Here is a 21,844-nt window from a genome sequence, read left to right on the forward strand (position 1 = left end):
TTGCTTAAGTCAAGACTGAGATCAAATTGCAAATGCTTGTATCACACATTGAGCTGCAAACTAGCAAACCATAATTTAGCTAATTTTGCTATCAAAACATGCTATTATTTATGGTTAATTTACAGTTCACTGTCACTCAAGAAATTCACTTGATTAAGCCACGAGCATAGGTAAGCATGTCAAGCAATTTTAGTCACTATCTAATAGACTCAAGTAAAATTTCATTTGGCTATGTTAGTAATTAAAAGTTATGTAGACCTTTCTGTCCTACCCATGTAGACAATTTCATATTCAGGAGAGTTAAATATTCAGTAGGGTGGTGCATGTTTCAAAATTGATTAAGAAGAGCTCTGAAGTTCACATGATATACTTCTCTTTGGTATTCATTAAAGCAACCTTACTTTTTCAAGATTTTGCATGAACCTTGAGGGAAAAAAGAAACTGCTCTTTTAATGCAATTTTTAAAGCAGCAGCATCTTTTTTTTCAGGTTTGCATAGAAGCCTGGAAAACAGCCTGTTGTGATGAATAACAAAAGATGCTGTCTTCCCATAAAGTTCAAATAGTTTTTTCTGAACCATTTTTGAAGCATGCAAAGCCCTATTTAATATTTAGGTAACGTGCAGCACCTAGTTAGCTCTGTGAGAAAAAGTAAGAACAATAGATTGTTACTCCATAAAAGCTCTCAATCTAATGCGGGCCCTTTGATCAGTAACTGAGTGACAGCAATTGTATGTATGAGGATCTGTTTTGTGGAGGATGGCCTTCCAACCATGGCTTTTGCCAGAGATGCACTTTTTGCTTGCCGCTTTGTGTTAAAATGAAAGGGATGTGATTGCTGGGTGCTGTGATTCATCAGACTGTTGGATGGGAATAGGGAACTGGCAACTATAAATGACCCAATTGTCAATTGGTGCATAATATATAGCATTATTTGTCAACTTTATAGAGCAATGGAGCACATTCTTTTAATCATGTGTGATTCCATTCTCAGCTGTGATCCTTAACCTTTGTAATCCCTCTCTCCTTCCTTTCTCTTATCTTATACTACTCATTTATCCAGCTGACTTAGGCTACCCATTTAATTCAAACTGTTCCTGTAATCGGAATGAAAGTTCAATTAAGACTGTTTGTAAATCCCATGAATGGGACCAGACTTCTTTTAAGCATGCTAATTAAGACCAGCCTTCGAGAAGCATACAGGTCCCCTATGAGCTTGATAAGAATGTTGCATGCAAGCCAGGATAGCACCATGAATTTCTACCATCTGCAGATCATCGCAAGAGGGCCAAAGGTCAGCCTTCAATACAGAACCTTAACACATGGGCAGTCCAAGGCAAAAATCACCCAAAATTTATAGGGCAAACACAAAAACCTCAGTTCAGTATATCACCACAAAGGCATATAACCCTCTGACCATCCATGGGATAGGAAAACTGACAAATATATCAAACAGGTCAGTCTCCAGGTCTTCCCTTGTTATTATCTGTCCCCTTCTACTCATTCTTGTCCTATAGTTAATTTGCTGTTCCTTTTCAACAAAGTTGGAAGAGTTGTGTAACCAGAAAATTAAGGGAGTTCTCACCCAATGGGTAGGGCAGACATAGCCAGATTAGAGGTGTCCTTATGGAGTGGAAAGAACTGATTAGGCCAGGGGTGTCAAATTGCTGGCCTGCGGGCCGGATGCATCATAGCGAAACCGTGCCCACCCCATTGCCGGCAGTGGCAAAAAAAGTCACGACACGTCACGTGACGTGAGTTTGACACCCCTGGATTAGGCTATGTGTGAACTGATCACAACTGATATTGAGAGAGAAAAAACTTTCCCCTTTCTTGTCTTTTAGAAGAACTTACATGTCATTGTCATCTCCAACCCTATTAAAATATTTTATTCATCCAAATTAGTCCTCAGAATTTCCTCCTGCTGTGGAATATTACTTCACTAAAAGATTATTTCACTGGTGAGTGGGTTGGAAGAAATGACATCTCCCACTCCCCTCCCTGTGCTTATGTCTCAGCAGTGAATGATATTATTGACAGGAAGAGAGTGATCTTATTAAGAGTGACAGGATCGCAGATAGTTAGAAACACACTGCAATAGACACACTTCCCAGAATTGCTCTCACTGACATCCAGTCAAGTTCTAATGTGGAGAACAGCCAAACATAAGTTTCATTTCCAGAGGTCAAGCCTTTTGTCCTGTATGCAGGCGAAGACGCTGTTGCTGGTGCCCAAAAATGTAGATCACATTGCAGAACCCAAGCTTTTTGCGAAAGGGAGCTTCAATTCAGCCACCTGAAGAAAACAGAAGCNNGGCATCATACGTAGAAGAACAAAGGAAGACATTTTCCTTCTTGCTCACATAAGATTGGAATCCAAGAAGTTCAAGGGAAATAAAAAAGAAAGTTACACTTTTTCAAACTATGCATAATTCAACTGTGAGATTTGCTACTGCAAGATAATAGTGGTGATCACCAACTTGGGACACCATTAAAAAGGGATTATTTAAACTCATGGAAGATGTTCCTACTTATTAAAGCTGCGCACACTTCAAAAATGATTTGGAAGAATTGCTTCAGGCCTGGGATTAGCACAGCACCTCGGTGTGATTCAGTAAAGCACCTCAACTTTTTTTCAGGCTTCTGCTGAAACCCGGATAAATATATTAACATTTTTAGAGTTCTACTGGACTCTTTTTTTTTTCAGGCTTGTATGGAAGCCTGGAAATATCAAGTTAGTTTAATGCATAAGAGAGAGGGGGCAGTGTTCCCTTTTTCTGAATCATGTTTAATATCGTAGAGTACTATGTCCAATATTTGAGATATATATTCCTCAATGGTAAATAGTTTGGTGTAGTGGTTTCAGGTACCAGGCTAGAAATTCGGAGTCCATGGGATCTAGTTTCACCTTGGGTGCAAAGCCACCCGGGGGGCCTTGGGCCGGTCACTCTCTCTCAGCCCTAAGAGGAATGCAAGGGCAAACCTCTTCTAAAATCTTGCCCTGAAAGTTTCAATGATTTGTCCAGTCGCTTAACAGGAGTCAAGACTGACTTGAAGGCACAGACATACATATTCCTCAGCACCACTTTGCTGGAAAACACAGATGGGAAGGTGCTATTATGCTCATAGCCTATTTATGGTATCCACCTTATGGACTAGAAAGGATCTGAATAACACATTCCTCAAGCGATGGCCAGCTCCCAAATGAAAGGAGTCAGCACACCATGGCACTAAGTTGAGGAGGAAGGGAAGACTGCTGGAGGTAGGCTTGTAACAAGCTGGTTTTGTTCTGCAGTCATGCATATATTGCTGTATCCCCACCTTCTTCCTGCTGTTTGGACACCAGGCGATGTCAGGGGGATGTAGAAACTCCACCTCTTGCACTACCATCACTCTGGATTTCTAAGGCTTTTTCGTTTGTATGCTTGCTCAACCCCTGCATCCCCTTCGTGAAAGGAGAGGTAGCCACCAGTCCTTGCTAAAAGCAAGAAAATATCTTGGAGGAGGGGGGGGGGAAAGAGGGATTATTATTCTGTCACCCAGCAGCAAGACATAATGTCACATCCTGCCATGCAATTACGCTCTTAATCTTTTGAAGTCTGAGTGATCATGACCAGTAGCCATCTCCAATTCCACTGTCACTCTATCAGCTGTTCTTGTAATCTCAATATTTCATCCCTAGGGTAGCAAGTGAAGGGTAGGAGCCCGTGGGTGGGAGTTTCCTTTCAGAAATTAGTGTGCACATATGATGTGTCTTTCAGTGAGATGTGACTACATATTTAGGAGACTTAAATGTTATCCTGCAGCAAAAAAGAAAGAAAGAAATTATAGGAAAGGTAGTTCAGAATAACTTATCTGCTATGACTTCTCCTTGAGAACAGTAGATGTTCTCTATCTCAAGATAGAGATTTTTAAGAAAAAAAATTGTTGTTGTTATTAGTTGCGAAGTTGTGTCCGACCCATCGCAACCCCATGGACAACATTCCTCCAGGCCTTCCTGTCCTCTACTATTTTCTGGAGTCCATTTAAGCCAGCGGTTCTCAACCTATGGGTCACGACCCCATTTGGGGTCAATTGACCATTTCACGGGGGTCGCCAAGCAAGACTGTCTGCCATTTTTTTGTCCACCATTTTCCCCCTTTTCCGGCGGGTGCCTTACCTCCCTTGGGCTGGGCCAGCTGGTGGTCGGCCTGCTCCATCTCTGCCGCTTGCCAGCTACGCCTCGGCCGGCGCAGGGGCGGAACCACGTATGCGCGGTGCTCCCGGGCAGGGAAAGTCCTCGACTTACAACCGGTTGGGTAGTCCTCGACTTACGACCGGTTTAGTCCTCGACTTATGACCGGTTGGGGGTCGCGGCATTAAAAAGGTTGAGAACCACTGATTTAAGCTCACGCCTACTGCTTCAGTGACTCCATCCAGCCACCTCATTCTCTGTCATCCCTTCTTCTATTGTTCTCAATCTTTCCCAGCATTAGGCTCTTCTCCAGTGAGTCCTTTCTTCTCATTAGGTGGCCAAAGTACTTGAGTTTCAACTTCAGGATCTGGCCTTCTAAAGAGCAGTCAGGGTTGATCTCCTTTAGGACTGACCGGTTTGATCGCCTTACAATCCAGGGGACTCGCAGGAGTCTTTTCCAGCACTATAGTTCAAAGGCCTCAATTCTTCGGCACTCAGCCTTTCTTATGGTCCAACATTCACAGCCATACATTGCAACTGGGAAAACCATGGCCTTGACTATACGTAGTTTTGTTGGCAGGGTGATGTCTCTGCTTTTTAGTATGCTGTCTAGATTTGACATAGCTTTCCTCCCCAGGAAAAAAATTAAAAATGAACAAACCAGCAAAAGGACTAAGGACTAAAACTAAGACTAGCTCAAAAAAGTATGCAGAATGGTCTGTTTCTTGCCTGATCCTAAGTGAAATCATTATATTGTTTGTGGCATGCTATACAAATTTATAATTTGCGGGATTGCAAAGTTTGAGCACGATACTAAGACTTAAACCATGATTTACAAATCACACTGGTTGGATTCATACATTGTACTAAGCCAAATCTAAACTATTATCACAATATGTTTTAGTGGAGATATCTCTTAATATTTAGGACCAGGAGCAATGTTTGGAATTTTGATAGCAAAAATATTTAGCAGAATGCTCAGAAAATGGTAGCCTTAGAATGTGTGGCAAATTACACAACATTAATTTATCAGAATGCAATTCAAGCACTAGGCTGCAAAATCTAGGACAGACATGTCAAACTTGCGACGTCACATGACGTCGCGCGACGTATCGGAGCTTTTTTGCCATTGCCGGCAATGGGGTGGATGCGGCTCCGGTATGATGAAACCGGCCCATGGGCCGGCAGTTTGACACCCCTGATCTAGGGCCCACAGGCATTGCTGCACATCCATTTACATTTGGGACCAATGCTTCAGTTAAAGTTACCTTTGCATTTTTTTAAATGAAATTAAGATATTTTAAGATAAATAAATCTCTCAGTAAAGTGAGAGTGAATACCCAGAGGACCCAATGTGTAGTATGATCATTGTGAATTCAGAATCTTCATACACACACACACATGTATATGTATATATATATACACCACACACACATACACACACACACACACACGCATATATAAACCCTAGTTTTGGGGTGAGGCACACACCTAAAAATCAAGCTATGGCGGGGTAGGGGTGTGGAGCTGCCCCATGTGCCCCGCACCTGCTTACCCTTGCAGCCAGGCCTCTCTCACCGGCCCACTTCTTCTGCAGCATTCCCAGGTCTGCATTTTGCAGTCAGAGGCCTTTCCGGAAAAACACTGCAGCCGAGAACCGAGTATGGATTGAATCCATAGCTCGGTTCTCAACTGCAGTGGCCTTCCGGAAAGGCCTTTGACTGCGAAATGCAGGTCGAAGGAAGCTCCATTCCCAGCTGCAGAATGAAGCTGCTCCTTTGGCCACAGGGCTGGCTGGGTGGGGCTGTCGGTGCTGGAGGTGAGTGGAAAAAACCCCTCCAAAATAAGACCTGGTGTCTCTTTTGGAGGCAAAAAAAAAAAAAAAAAAAAAGACCGGGTCTTATTTTCAGGGAAACAGGTTATATATGTATGTACGTGTATGTATGTATGTATGTATGTATGTATGTATGTATATGCTTTACAGCCCTCTCTAAGCGGTTTACAGAGTCAGCATATTGCCCCCCAACAATCTGGGTCCTCATTTTACTGACCTTGGAAAGACGGAAGGCTGAGTCAACTTTGAGCCAGTAAGAATTGCTGAACTGCTGGCAGCCAGCAGTCAGCAGAAATAGCCTGCAGTACTATACTCTAACCACTGCGCCACCACGGTATTCCATCTCCCCTTCTCTTCCCATCCTACTGATAAATATATGTTGATTGCCAAAACAGATTGCTGTGCAGCATTTTACACTTTTTGTTTCAGATAGCTTGCACTAAAATGTATCATTCAAGTTTCTTTCCATGCAGATATATTAGGACAAACCAGTTGTTCTGAAAGATACTGCCCTTAAATATATTTGTCACAGCGTATAATCCAAATAGTGTCCTGTGAACAATTCAATATGGAAAGTGGCATTACATAACAACACTAATTAAAAAGTAAGAACATTTATGGTAAACTAGAGTTACTGCCATTAAGAAGAGGCTGAGGTTTCCTGAAAGCCAAGGCTTTTGTGACAGAAGGTTAGAAGTAGGAGATAAAAGGGGTTATTAAAACAAAGCTTTAATAAAGTTCGCCTTCTCTGTTTCTCTGAGCCTATTCAGTGCTGTCTGCAAGGTGTGTTGGGATCCCCTGGTGACAGGCAGCCAGGAGATAATTAATGCTCATTAATCTCCATAGCTCCTGCAGGGACCATTCCTGGGAACACTTAGTCAATGTTTACAGTTTGGCTTTACAGTTTTCAGTCAATGACCCTCATAGTATCACACGTAAGAGCGGAATGAAATGAATGTAAGAGGCTCTATTCCATTGACTGTAGAGCAATAAGCTGAATGTCAAGGATCCTGGGTCTTATTCAAGATCCTGTATATGATACTAAGTATCAGAAGAAGCAAGAATGTTTTATGGAAAAGCAACTTTGATCGTAGTGGGCCCATCCTCTCTCAAACCCCACCACTTTCATTTCCTAAAAAAACAACTAAGAGGGAGATATTTTAAACTACTCTTCCCACAACCATTTACTGATTATTATGCTAGCTGGAGGTAATGAGAGCTGAAATCTGAAACAGCTTGGGATCATCAGCTTGCCAGTTCTTGGATTAAGCTCTGAAGAATTATTTAACTGAATTGCTATTTGTCAAAGAGGTATAGAGTTGTTTTTTTCGAGCCCTATATCATTTTCTTCATCATCAAAATTTCTAAACAAGAATTTCAGCCAAGAAGCACCTCTCCTCTTTCCTCCTGTAGGAATGTGTTGCTTTGGACAAAAGCTTGGTTTGAACTTTTCCCAAACATTCCAGGTCCTTGACCAGATTAACCTAGAATGCTTCTCCCAACTTGGCTCTCACCATTTATCACATAGTCACATCACTGTTCAATTATCAACTGCTGCCTTATCAGAAAACTGAGTGGGAACTATGGATGGGGAAAGTGCTAAGAAAGAGCGTGGACTGGAAGGAAGGTAGAAAAAGTGGTGGAAAAAAGATATATGTTGTTGTTTAATGTGAATGGAGAATAGCCATTTCTGTTTATGCAGAATTAACAATCATGTTGAGCATATAACTGTAAGGTGACCAACCGTCCTCCTTTAGGGAGGACAGTCCTCCTTTTGTAAGTTCTGTCCTCCCTCGAAAAGTGTCCTCCTACATGTCCTCCTTTTCGATATTTGAAGACTAATCTGTAGGGCTTTTTTTTTTCTCATAGAACTGCGTTCCGGCACCTTTTTTGATGAGCTGTGCTACTCGCGCTATTGGCTTTCGAAAACCAATAGGAATTGCTGCTGAGTGCACCAAAACACCCGGCTGGCCAACTTTGCACATGCAAGTTGTCTGTATTATTGTTGCAATGAATAAAATGTTTCTTTTATTTACGATATTTTTTTCTTCAATTTATTTGTGTCCTCCTTTTCATTGTAAAAAAGTTGGTCACCTTAATAACTGTCAATACAGCTAACATCTATCTTGGTCTTGATTTATATATTTAGAACAATGTATATTCATCATCAGCCATTCAGCTGGGTCCAACCCTTGGCCACCCTATGGATCAGCACTCTCCCTGACCCCTCTGTCTCACGCTGCCTCCTTCAGATCCACCATGGTCAGCCTGGTGTCAAGGAAAGCACGAAAGGTCAAATTGAGAACATTTTTCTCCCCACATAGGCCCCGAACAGTAGGGGGCAGATATGCTATGTCTACTTATTATTATTTTATTATTGATATACTAAAATGCACTGGCCAATGTTCACAGTAGAAAATTTATTGTGTGTGGAGACAATGCACGTCCACAGTGCCAACTTTGTACATGCATCAGATCGAATTCTTCTTGAAGCAAAATTGGAAAGAACATATTGAATTATATGAAAGGTTGTTGCAATAAACCAGAATCTCCCCTAAAGGAATGAATAATTCTAAGCAGAATTCATATTGGATCAGAAGCACAAAACTTTCTACAAAGGAACAGTTTATATATCCACCCACCACTCCACCCACATAAAAAGGGTGCAAAATAAATAACATAGAGATATGGGAAAGAGGAGAGAGTGGGAGGCAAAAAAAAAAAAAAATAGGACATAGGTTTATTCTTCCTACCATCTTCTGTCTTTCACATTTTTACTTTCAATACTTAGTTAGGGTTGAAGAGCTCTGGCAAGTACCTGTTTTCAGTATTAAAAGAAATTGCTCATGAACACTGCTCAGTTTTATTTTTGAGAAACAAATGCAACCATCTCCACTTAATGTGATCAGCAGAAGAGGCTATTTTTTTAAAAAAAATAAATAAATACCCAGACTCTAAAAGTGGATTAAAATCTTACATTGTGAGTGGACATTTAGCAATTTCAGAAAAATAAAACTGCCTGTACCTATAAAAGAGTCACTGAACAAATTCCTCTGCTTTATAATTTAGTCTCAGATGGGGAACAGTCCTCATATAATGGGCTCTCTCCCCATTTGCACTTAATCAAGATGCAATCATGTCCTGATAACACCAATTTTCTCCCAGCATTGCCCTTATCTTGTTCCTAGCCTTTAACTGAGACAACTTTTCATTGCCCCTAGCTCTATTGATCTAAAATTAGTATTTCCCCCCCTTGTTCTAACACCTCCCCAGCAACAACATCAAAGTGTCCCTCATCTCACTACTTCTCTCTCTCTTTTTTTTTTTTTGACACCAACTTCTCTCCAGGTATCTGACAAGATAAAGGAGAGAAGAGCACAACTCCGTTATTGAGTTAGAGGAAGAAGAGAGGCAGCGTTTGTTCTAATCTGCTTTAACTGATATACCTTTACCTTCAGATGCAACAGCCCCATTTTTCTTCATTACACTGTTCAGAAAATTTTGTTGCTGATTTGCCAGGTCCCCTGTATTTGACACCTTCAATCATTTCTTTCCCTCTCCCGGCCTCACCTCCTATGAAGTAAGAGAGTGATTATCTAGCAGCTGGTTGGCTTCGCATTTCCTGAACTCCAAGACCACCTAAGTCAGTGGTGGCGAACCTATGGCACGGGTGCAAGAGGCGGCACTCAGAGCCCTCTCTGTGGGCACGCGTGCCGTCGCCCCAGTCCTAGGCCTTCAGCTGGGTTTTATAAAACCTTTTCGCTTTAGGCCTCCGCCGCCGTGTACAAAAAAAAAAAAGGTTCAATCAATCAATCAATTTCAACTTCTCGCGGGGAAAAAAAAGATCTTGGAAAGTTGGAATTGATTGATTGAACTTTTTAGTCCCACCCAGTCTGCCGTTACCACCACAGCCACGCCCACCCAATGGGCCACACCCACCCAATGGGCCACACCCACCCGGCACCCGACGATGCATAAGTGGGTTTTGAGTTGCAGTTTGGGCACTCGGTCTCTAAAAGGTTCGCCATCACTGACCTAAGTAGTTACCAATCTATAGTTCCCAAATTGTGGGGCTATTTCTGTCCTAGCATCTTTGCTTAATAGATTTTTGCTTCATATTCATTTAAGTTGAGAAATGCCACTCGGTTCCTACCCCCAATGCTAGTTGGTGGTTTTCTTCACTAGCTGGTGATGTGTTGAAAAAGGATGGCAGCAAAGCTGGAAGTGAAAACCAAATCACTTGCCCATAATGAGTGCCACACTCCACAATGAGGACATTATTTGGCAGTGACTCAAAACCAATGCAATAGGCAGTGACTCAAAACCAATGCAATAGGCAGGGATTAGCAATGGGAATAATAAACTTTATGGGCGGCATTTCTCAGGGTGTCTGTTGACTTAAAGGTGAGTGGGTAGTGCTTTAGCTCAATAGTGAGGAAAAGGCCATCTTTTTATTCTCATTATCATCCAGAACCCAAATTCCAACAAGATCTTCCAGAAACAAAATTACCACCATGGCTTCTCCATTAGCCAGCACTGCCACTGTATAAAAGATAGGGGCAATCTCAATCTGCCCTCCACACTATGCTTTGGCAGCCAACTTGATCAACTGATGAAACAACCTGTAAAACTACACAGCTGGATGAGAAGTGAAAAAAATATATAAATGCTGAGACATAACTTTTGCCAGCTGCTAGAGGAGGGGGTCTTCAAACTTGGCCCTTTTATGACTTGTGGACTTCAACTCCCAGAATTCCTCAGCCAGGCACGCTGGCTGAGGAATTCTGGGAGTTGAAGTCCACAAGAGACAAGCTTGAAGACCCCTGTACTAGAGTGTGCAGCATGAGGACCTTCCGTAGCTCAGTGGGTCGCCTCTCTAAAGAGCATTTTCCCTACTACTGAAATGGAAGCATTAGCTAATAGGATAAGAAGAGTAGGACTAAAGGCAATCTCATAGTATACTGTCACTGTGGAGAACCATAAGATCTTCTACCTACAGGATGAGAATTAAGGTTGGGGTCTTGAGATACGGAAAACTGCAAGAATCAAAACATAGAACAGTATCAGAGCACTAGGAGTAGGAGCTTTCGCTTTTAAAAATCGGGCCAAAACTAATGGAAACACAAAGCCCCCAGGGTTAATGGGAATAATAATGATTGAAAAAGCAGTGTGAGTCTGTGCATATCAAGCAAGGTGCCTAGAATGAATATGGTTCATGATTTACATTCAGAAGTGTGGAGATATCATGGTTAATTCGCCTCACTCATAATGGACTTTTTTATTCTGTCCATCAGTAAACAAGAACCTAACCCATTCTCTTAGGAAGTCAGAGAATATGGCTTGGCATTTCTTACAACAAAGGGATTTTAACCATGACATCCAGTGTGCTAGAAATAGCCTAAGACAGGAGTAGGCAACCTTGGCTATTTTATGACTCGTGAACTTCAACTCCCAGAATTCCTGAGCTGGCTGGCTCAGGAATTCTGGAAGTTGAAGTCCACGAGTCATAAAAGAGCCAAGGTTGCCTACCCCTTGCCTAAGACAAGCCAAGAATTCTGGGACCATCTACTACTTACACTTGTGAAATTGTCTAAAGCAGCGGTTCTCAACCTATGGGTCGCGACCCCATTTGGGGTCGATCAACCATTTCACGGGGGTCGCCAAGCAAGGCTGTCCGCCATTTTTTTTGTTCGTCATTTTTTTCCCCTTTTCCGGCGGGTGCCTTACCTCCCTTGGGCTGGGCCAGCTGGTGGTCGGCCTGCTCCGTCTCTGCCACTTGCCAGCTACGTCTCGGCCGGCGCAGGGGGCGGAACTATGCATGCGCGGCGCTCCCGGGCAGGGAAAGTCCTCGACTTACGACCGGTTGGGTAGTCCTCGACTTACGACCGGTTTAGTCCTCGACTTACGACCGGTTGGGGGTCACGGCATTAAAAAGGTTGAGAACCACTGGTCTAAAGAATTACCTCTGGATGTACCTTTGGAGTAGAGTACACCTTCCATTATTCCATAATCCCCTTTCTTTCAAGCTGAATGCATTTTTTTTTCTAGTTTCTGGCACAGGGGCAGCCATAAACTGATTGTAAGTCTACTCCTAGCTCTGAGAAATTTGCAAGAGTTTCTGATTTCCAATTGTCATACATTAACAGCAAAGAAGTTTTCTTTACACATATCTTAAATTAGGCTTCTAGAACCAGAAAGCTTGGGAGAAAGCCAGAAGTGGATTTTTGTCATGGGCTTGAAAGCATCCTGTTCTTAATTGTCGGTGCATGTCTATCCTTTTGAGCACTTTTTTTTATACATGTTCATCAGGATTCTTCAGGTTTCAGTAACATAAATAAATATAGATTCCAGTTTTGCTCTTGGGGAATCTTTTACAACTCTCTTCCTCTTAAATAAGGTTTCCCTCAGATCCCGAATCCAGATCTTAAATCTTGGCTAGTCAAACCCTTGTTTTCTATTCAATTTTCACCAATATTCTACCAATCAATTATCATTAGAGTCCGCATAACTTCAATCTCAACTGTGCTGCACAGGTGTGCTTCTGAACACCAGACAAGAAGCCATTTTAATTTTGCATGCATGATAATCAACACATGCAAATGAACACTTATATGTTTCTTTTCTTCTTCTTCTTGGAATAACAACCATCCTCTCGTTAACGAATAATCTTTTGACCTGAAATAATTTTCTGGTTTGCCTGAAGAAATGCATGGAAAGTGTGGAATAGGTGTAGTTAACTACACAATACAAATGTGTCAGCAATTCCAAATGAGGTATATGACTTACAAACGATAATGAAGGGTGTTTTGTATATACATAGTCCAAAAAGAGGATATTGTGATTCTACTCTATATAAGTCTGCATCGATGTGGCAAAAGTTAAAGTTCCATCATAAGGCTAAATTCCCATCGAGGCCTTAGTATGATGAATGATCTTGTAGTCAAGATATGGCAAAATGCAAACATTAAATTGAAAAAATCGTTGATTGGTGGCATATCAAGTGGGGATGCAGATGAGCCACAAAAGAGTAGCTGAGGACATTGGATTACAACTCCTAGCATCACCAACCAGCTGATAAGGTTAGTAGTAGTAGATATCATGGATGGAAGGATATTATATTAGAAGCGATTGCTGAGGAACGTTCTGATGCCATCAAAGCCAATATAATGTATAAGTGTTCCCACTTTCCCAATCTGCAAGATTTTAAGAGGGCACCTCCGAGGTTTGAAGAAGCAGAAGACTAGGCATAGGGCTAGAGAAGATTAAAGGCAGCAAGCATAGATGAGATGTAGGCTTTCAGGATAAAGCCTGAATTTTCATGGATCAGCCACAAAGATGGACAACTTAGTTCATACATAGATAGGTACAACATTTCTAAGATGTGAAATGAGAACAAACAGAAGAGACTTTTCAATGAAGGACAGAAATTCATTGCACAGGCATACCTTGTTTTATTGCACTTTGCTTTATTACACTGCACAGAGATTGTATTTTTTTACAGGACCCCCACTAGCAAAAAGATTATGATTTGCTGAAGACGACTCGGATGATGATTAGCATTTTCAGCAATAAAATATTTTTTTAATTAAAGTGTGCACATTATTTTTTAAAAAACATAATGCTATTGTACGCTTAATAGACTACAGTATAGTGCAAACATAACTTTTATATGCATTGGGAAACCAAAAGATTTGTGTGACTTGCTTTACTGTGATATTCAGTTTATTGCAGTGATCTGGAATATCTCCGTAATGCTTTATAGTACTTAGAACTATTACTACAAATAACACAATGGTCAAAGGGGCATGTCAAGATGCCAAAATTCTATGGTTGGATGATTTATCACACCAGCTCAGAGTATGCCTGAAATTTAAACAGCCTTGGTTCTAATCAACTTTCTAGATAATTTAGTAGTCCCTTAGGAGGGCCTGAATATCAATCAGGAAAGAATTATACCCTTTCTATGAAAAGTAAAAATCCTCCATGGAAATTTGACACTGCCTAATCATGCATTTATAGTGAAAGGTGATAGCTTTTGCACACAAGGAAACTTAGGCTGAATGCTGGAAAAGAAAAACAGCATGAGGTTTGAGAAGGTCCTGGACAAAAAGAAGCCCTCAGACAAACCCTCTCTTCTATCAGAAACAGCTAACCTGGTTTCCCTGGCTTAGTAATAAGCAACTCATAGGCAGCATTAGCTATGAAGAGACAGTGACACCTAAACAGTAAGTTTAACCACCATTTCCCATACTGCCTTCACTGCAGTACCTCTATGGGTATTGTTGGAAATCAAAACAATGGATCCTGGCCATTTTTAAGATAGTTTTTGCATGATTTCAATGTTGGTTCTTCCAGATTTATTTGTTTGTATACCACCTTTATTCATTTTTACAAATAATTCAAGGTGGCAAACATATCCAATACACCACCTTCCTCCTATTTTCACCACCACAACAACCTTGTGGGGTGAGGTGGGCTAAGAGAGAATGAATGGCCCAAGGTCATCCAGTTGGCTTTCAGAAAACTAGAACTCAGAATCTCCTGCTTTCTAGCCTGGTGCCTTAAGCACTAGACCAAATTGGGGGTCCAGCAGTTCTAATAATGGCTCCACTGAAGGACTCTGTTATGGGATACAGGCAGAAGGGGTTTGTTCATTAACATAATGCTTGAAATGCAATAAAAGCAATGGAAAAGAATCTGAGAATATGCTTCACCCAAACAGAGTTCAGCTGACTGCCCCTTCCCTAATCATCCTCAAGATATTGCTTAAAATCCTTACAGAGCTGCTAAGATTGGGCACCCCAATCAAAGAAGATAATATAACAAAAGGGAAAGTATGTGTACATGTGAGAATACACGGGCATAATTATGTATAAGAAGATAGGGTTGCATTCATCATATAGGGATGGATGGATGCTCAGAGCACAGATGACAGAACACTAATATATTCAGCACTACATAGCGAGCCTCTAGGGAAATATCCCCTCTCTCAAAGAAGGAACAGGTAACACAGCTACCCATTTCTTGACTTCTTAAATACAGCATTTTTTAAAGAACGGTATATATAAACTAAGAGGACACTGACACTCTCTCAGACAGACACACATCTCTCTACCATACATAGAGAGTAAATACATTTTAAAATGTTCTCCTTTTCCCCCCCCCAACCAGCCAAAACTAGTGGTTAGCTTGCACACAAATCCTTAGGTACACAACTGCCTTCCCATCTCTTTTGGAAAATCAAGATTTTTTAACTCCAACCAAGCACTCAATAACTGGCAAATGGCCGAATTCTGTTGAAATTTGGATCCCACATTATAAGAAAGGGTTTTTTTCCCAATTATTAGTGGTTCTGGATACAAAGGGACATGGATACAGACATCCACGACCCCCTTGAGCTTAGGAGCTGTGGAGAAGTCTAAGGCAAGGTTGCAGCTATGCTGAGAAATGTTGATTTAGATTTGATTGAAAAGCTCTCTGCTCAGAGGCATTTTTTCTGCTGCGGCTGGTCAATTTCAGAAGATGGGATTCTTTAAAAAAAAGGCTCATATAAGTGAAGAATCTGCCACAGAATGTGCATGTACCACAAGAGCCATAGGACAAATATGTTTGGCAAAAGGCTGCATACCTCCAGCATAGCACCCCTGCGTTCAAAGAAAATAATGCCAATTTACATCCACCAGGAAATCCATCTTTATTGATTCATGGAAAATGAAACCAAGCAGGGGTCTTGATCTACTTGCACAAAACTCCTAAGAATTGCTTCCAAAACTCCTAAGCTTGCTTATGCCATAAATGTTTCATAGGTGTAACAAATCTGGAGGTCCCAAAAGTCAGAAAGGCAGCAGATGCAGTTGTTTGGAGGAAGAGGTCATATCAGCTAGATCTCCATGTCTTGCATCTCACTTCAGGAATGTATGCATTCAACATATCTCTGAATTGAAAAAAACTCACTGTTGTGGAGAAACCCAATGAAAAAGACAAGAGACAGCAACAGAAAACAATAATTCTTACTTTAAGATTCAGAGGTTTATTTTGCTAATAATTTGAAACATAGCAAACATAATAACACAACATCCCTTATATTAATAACCCATTGCAATGAGGTCCAGTGACATAGCACTTCCAATAAGGACAGCTTTAGGCCAGTGGCCATGAACTGATCTTGAGCTCTATCTTTTATACCCTTTTCCTAACGGCCACCCACAGATGGACATTATCTTGCAACATTTACGAAATCAGTTCCTTGTTCTTTCTTGCTGACCATTACTTTCCACATACACCCGTGTACATTTGAAACCTCCATCCACCTGCTACTTTCAGTTCCCTATTTCCCACGGTTACAATGTTCTTGTTCCAAATATACTTATAAAACTATCTACTTTGCAAATTTATATTGCGCAAATTGGAACAGCTCAGCAGATTACAAATACTTCTCTTGCATTATGAAACCATCCTAGTTAGAGACCTTTTGGTTCAGGTCTTCTCTGTGTGGTCTTCTTTATGTTATTTAGGCCTTATCAAATCTAATGAATCGATGGGCTATATTTTCTGTCTCCCACATCACTATTCAAATGAAGAAAATGCAGGTCCTTCAATTTGAGGTAACAGATTCTGCTCTCAGCATTGTATGGTACTGGAATGGAACAATTAGTTATTAATTGAGGAAGGAATGTCTGTATCCTTTAGCTCAGGAGTGTCAAACTCGCAATGTCACGTGATGTGTCGCAACATATCACGACTTTTTCCCCATTGCCAGAGCTGGGGTGGGTGCGGTTTTGGCATGACGCATCCAGCCCACGGGCCGGCAGTTTGACACCCCTGCTTTAGCTGGTGCAAACACAGCCAGAGAATTCCAATCCCACATTTTGCCACTGTGGTTTACCTGACCCATAAGCAAGCTTAACATGAAAGATTGTATGTTCTTGCAACAAAATTCCATGGGATTCATGGTTGTAATTAATGAACACTGTTTGACCAGTGTAACATTAATTCTGAACAACCTCAGCTGTGTGAAACACACGCAATTTACAGAGAAGAACGTCCAGGAAGAACTGCCTGGGCACCCAGTTATTAAACTGAATAGTGGGATCCAAAGGCAACAGTGTTCAATAGCAGTAGATTCAATAGTAATGGATCCCAGAAGGGTTTTCCCCACAAATCTTCCTAATCCTATTAAACAGATGATATTCCTGCCTCAGCACTGAGACTATAAACCCATGGTGGCGAACCTATGGCACGGGTGCCACAGGTGGCACGCAGCGCCCTCTCTGTGGGCACACGTGCCGTCGCCCCAGTCCTAGGCCTTCAGCTGGGTTTTATAAAATCTTTTTGATTTAGGCCTCTGCCGCCGTTTGCCAAAAAAAAAAGGTTCAATCAATCAATCAATTTCAAATTCTCGTGGGAAAAAAAGATGTCGCAAAGTTGGAAATGATTGATTGGACTTTTTAGTCCCACCCAGTCTGCCGTTACCACTGAAGCCACACCCACCGAATTGGCCACACCCACCCAATTGGTCACACCCACCCGGCACCCGATGCTACATAAGTGGGGTTTGGGTTGCAGTTTGGGCACTCGGTCTCTAAAAGGTTCGCCATCACTGCTATAAACCATTGTTATTCTTGTTCTAGAAAAAAGGAAAAGGTTTAAATTCTCATTGTTTATAGTCTATACTGCCTTTGGTTTTGCTGCTGTTCTATGAAACTGTTAAAGCCACACTTGCTTTGCTTTGCTCTGCCTTCTCCTCCCCCTACCTTGCAAAAATGCTCCAACAGGAATGGACTGGTGCCCCACTTTTCCACAACAACACTCCCTCAAGCACAGATGGGTGGGTACTGGGTACAATCTGATATATCAAAAAGGTGGTAAGGAGGCTCTACATTATCTTCCAAGAAAATGAGTCTTCCAAGTAATAGGAGGCAAGCATGGGCAGAAGGGTTAGACTGGACAGGCATAGGGGAGAAGGGAGTTAGAGAAGATTCAGGGCAGAATGGAGATATTTAACAGAAGATATTCTTCTTATCCCTTTTTTGCTTATCTCCCCAACTTGGAAATTTCAGAAAAGGCCAGCTTCTGCTTCCTGGTGCCAAATTTTCCTTTTAACAATCCTTGTGGGCTGCTGATATTTCCCAAAGAACTATTGTTTGACACCTTCCAGTTTTCTCACCTTTGCCAAGCAAGCCAAATCAGTGCTGAGAAAAGACATTTATGGTTCACAAGTGTTGGGGGGGGGGAGGTAGACTATTCATTTGCCACTGAAAGCAGAAAGCTACCACAGGAAATTGGGGAATGGGGGAGAGGTTTATGCATAATAAATTTGGAGAGGGAGGCGAAGAAAGCATGATTTCTAACCATTTCTTTTTCTGAGCTTCTGTTTCCCCTTTATCTACATTTCTTTTGGTTTATTGACATTTGTATTCCCCCTTTTACCATGATTTACCAATCATTCTAGCCAGTCCCTCCCAAACACAGAAACACACACAGCCCCTTTTCCCAGTCATTTCATTTTCCAACACTTAAAAAACATTAATAATTACAATTCCACAGCCTCTATATTCACCAAATTAGGGAAGAACTCAGGGCACGGTAAAACTGAACCTACTCTCCTCCTTCTACCTCTCAGCCCTGTGAAGAATTTTAAATCAAACTGTGTTGCAGCAATCAATCTACCATCTCTGTCAACCTAATTTTGGGAATAATGATGGGGGAAGTGGGGGGGGGCAGAGATAATTTGATCCCATCTCCACTCCCATCCTAAAATCAGTGCAAGTCTAATAATCATGGTTGTCGGCTAATTGAAGAGGGGGGGAGGGGAAAAAATAGACTTGAGCGGATGCGATAATTTTAATCCAAGTTTCTTCCAGATAGCCCACCTGCCCCCCCAAATTCTTCGCCAGCCTTTCTCGCTTATGGGGCAGAGAGAATCGGGAGATATTATACAAGATACCAAAATATGTGTTTGTGTGTGTGTGTGTGTGCGCGCGCAAGCGTGTGGCATTCACATCCACCATTCACTGAAAACCTTTCTGTGGACAGATCAAGATTCAGGCCCCACTGCTACGGAATTAGATTCACAGCCATATTTTCAGCTCAGGGACCCTTTGGTGGCCATAGGGAAGGCCTGGCCTAAGGTGAAGTAAGGGGCACATTCACTTACCCCTAGAGCAATGCACTGAGGGTGGGGTAGGCACTGAGGGGAGTGGGGGGCACAGCTCCAGAGCCATCACAACAAACCCATGCGCCCCCCCCAATTAACATTGCCAATTAGCCATTCTGCCTGCATCCTTCTCCTCCCCATTTTGAAACTGTACGTGTGGGGAAGGGGGGGGGCAGAGATTCGCGCGCGTGTGTATGCCCGCCACCTCCTCTTCCTTTAAAACCCGGTTGTTGCATATAGACACGTATCAAGAGAAATTTGGGGCGGGGAGGGTGGTAATTGCAAGAAACGGAGCGTTGCCGCGATACTAACCAGGTTCCGGGTCCCTTTTCCCACCCCCCACCCCCCCCTGCAGCAAAATAAGCCCGGAGACGGGCTGCGGGGAACAGAAGAGAAAAGATCGCCAGAAACTGCCCTACCCTCCTCTTTGTGCATTACGGTATTTTGACGGCAATTTCCTTTCCTCTTTCTTCTCCCCCCCCCCTAACATATATACAAAATCGAGGGGGAGGAAATACCGCAGTACCGGCGACGAGGAGCAGGGTAATTTTTTTTGCAGAGGGCTTTGTCTTGGGCATCGCAGAAACCGAGCGGAGGGTAGGCGGCCGCCTCCCCCGTAGGCGAAAAGGACCCTCACTTGCAAAACCCCCGACTAGATCGCAAACCTCCAGAGAAAATGAAGCGGGGGGGGAGTAGAGGGAAGGAGGGAGGAAATGGTCCCTTCCTCCCAGCCCCATAGTTCAGGCAGCAATACCCCCCCCTTCCCCCGTTCAAGTCTCACGGCGCAAAGCAAGCCAGTCCATGAGAGACGCTTATCAAACATCAGGTCCAGCAGTATCCAAAGGGGGAGGCTGGGGGGGGGGGGCAGAGAGAGCCAGAAGAAAGCTCAGGTAACGGTGACGGTGATGATATCCCATTTTCTCCCTCATAATAACAATCACCACCACCAGCACCACCATCGTCTTGCCAAAAACTACCAGCGCCCTCTTGCAAATAAGACTCGCCGTCCATCCGATTTCTCCAGGGGTTCGAGGCCAACAGAGCCGCCGATGAACGAGGGGAGAGGTGCAATTCGGCGGTGCAATTTCCACCCACACACCGAGCCCGCGCGTACACCCCCCCCACCCGCGAAAGCAAGCCTCGCTCCCCCTTACCTTCTGCGATCCAGTCCTCTCGGGTTCCTCCATTCAGAGATCTCTAATCCATCCCGCCGCCGGAATGGCAGGGCTCGAGCCCCCGCAGATATTAGGAAACACGAGGCGATCGGATGCGTGATCTCGGATCTTCTTCCGATCGCTCCCCCTTGGGGCGTCAATTTCAGAGGAGGGGGGGGAGAGGGAGGGCGAGCGCACACACACTGAGAACGACGCGTCCGGATTTCGGGTTGTTTTTGCCCCCGGTGGGCCGGCGAGTTAAATGGGGCGGGCAAGAAAGAAAGAAAGAGAAGGGGGCGTCTCTTATCAATCGGCTGTGTCCCTATTATTATTATTTTTGTTGTTCGTTTGCAGCCGCCCCCTCGGAAAATAGCAGATGGGAGGAAGGAGGGAGGGAGGGAGAGAAGGACCAAATCAAAGCCCCCCTTCCTCCGAGGAGATGTCACTGGCGGACGCCTCCACAAGGCGATGCCCCTCGCCTAGCTTTGCCAAAGGAAACCTTGCAATATACCCATCCGTAGGAAGCAGCCTGGGCATTTTGGAGTCGGCGGAGGCAAGCGAACCAAGATCCAACCCCCTATCACACACACACACACACACTCACACGCGCGAGCGCAGGCGACGGCGGCGGGGTGGGGGCTCTGTCTGCCTGCTCTGCCCGTCTCTCCTCCGCTCCCCCGCCACGGTGCACACAAACAAGCACGCGCGCGCTCCCCACGAGCACCCACCGCGAAGAGATCAGAGGGGGCGGCGGCTTTGGGCTCTAGGCGGCCGGGCACAGCTCTGGCCTCGCCACCGCTAGCTTCCGATCAGCTTCCCCCCCCCCCTCCTTCGTGTCTCCCCGTGGACTGAGGGCTCCAGCTGCCCCGCTGCCTTCCCCGAGGCAAAACACTCTTCCCCTTTCTCTTCTTGCGGTGGACGCCCCCTCCCGGCGGACCCGCTCGGGCAAGGCGAGAGGGGGAAGTAGATGCAAAAGGAAGGTGACTGGAGGGGGAAGAAAAGGGGAGGGGGCTAGGCCGGAGGCGATCGACGGCAGCGAGCGCGCGAATCCCTCACGAGCCCCTGCGCGAGACCCTCCGCCCCAGAGCCCGGGACTACTAGCCCGGGGGTGCTTGACGAAGAAGCGAACTGCTAGCTTTGCTCCCTAAGGACCGGGAGGCAACGGCAAGCCAGCCGGCGCTATTCAGGGCTGGGAAGGCGGGAGGGAAAAATCGGAGCGGATTCCAGAAGTGACGGATACACCTGGGAGGCGTTCACCATACATCACGTAAGGGAGAAAATCCGGAACGGAGTTTTGAAAGGGAGCGGGCAAGAGAGAACTTGAGTCTGGAAAGAAGGAATACCTTGGGTGGATCTGCAAACGTGCAAGGAAGCTAGATTTGAAGAATTTGAATACATTGGGTAGTAAGGGAATATTTCTGGAGGAAGCTGCAGATGATATCAAGCAGAACTTTAATAATAATAATAATAATAATGATGATGATGATGATGATGATGATGATGATGATGATGATGATGATGATGATGAT

This window comes from Protobothrops mucrosquamatus, unplaced genomic scaffold (genome assembly GCF_001527695.2).
Source record: "Protobothrops mucrosquamatus isolate PMUCROS unplaced genomic scaffold, P.Mucros_1.0 scaffold852, whole genome shotgun sequence".
Lineage (NCBI taxonomy): Eukaryota > Metazoa > Chordata > Lepidosauria > Squamata > Viperidae > Protobothrops > Protobothrops mucrosquamatus.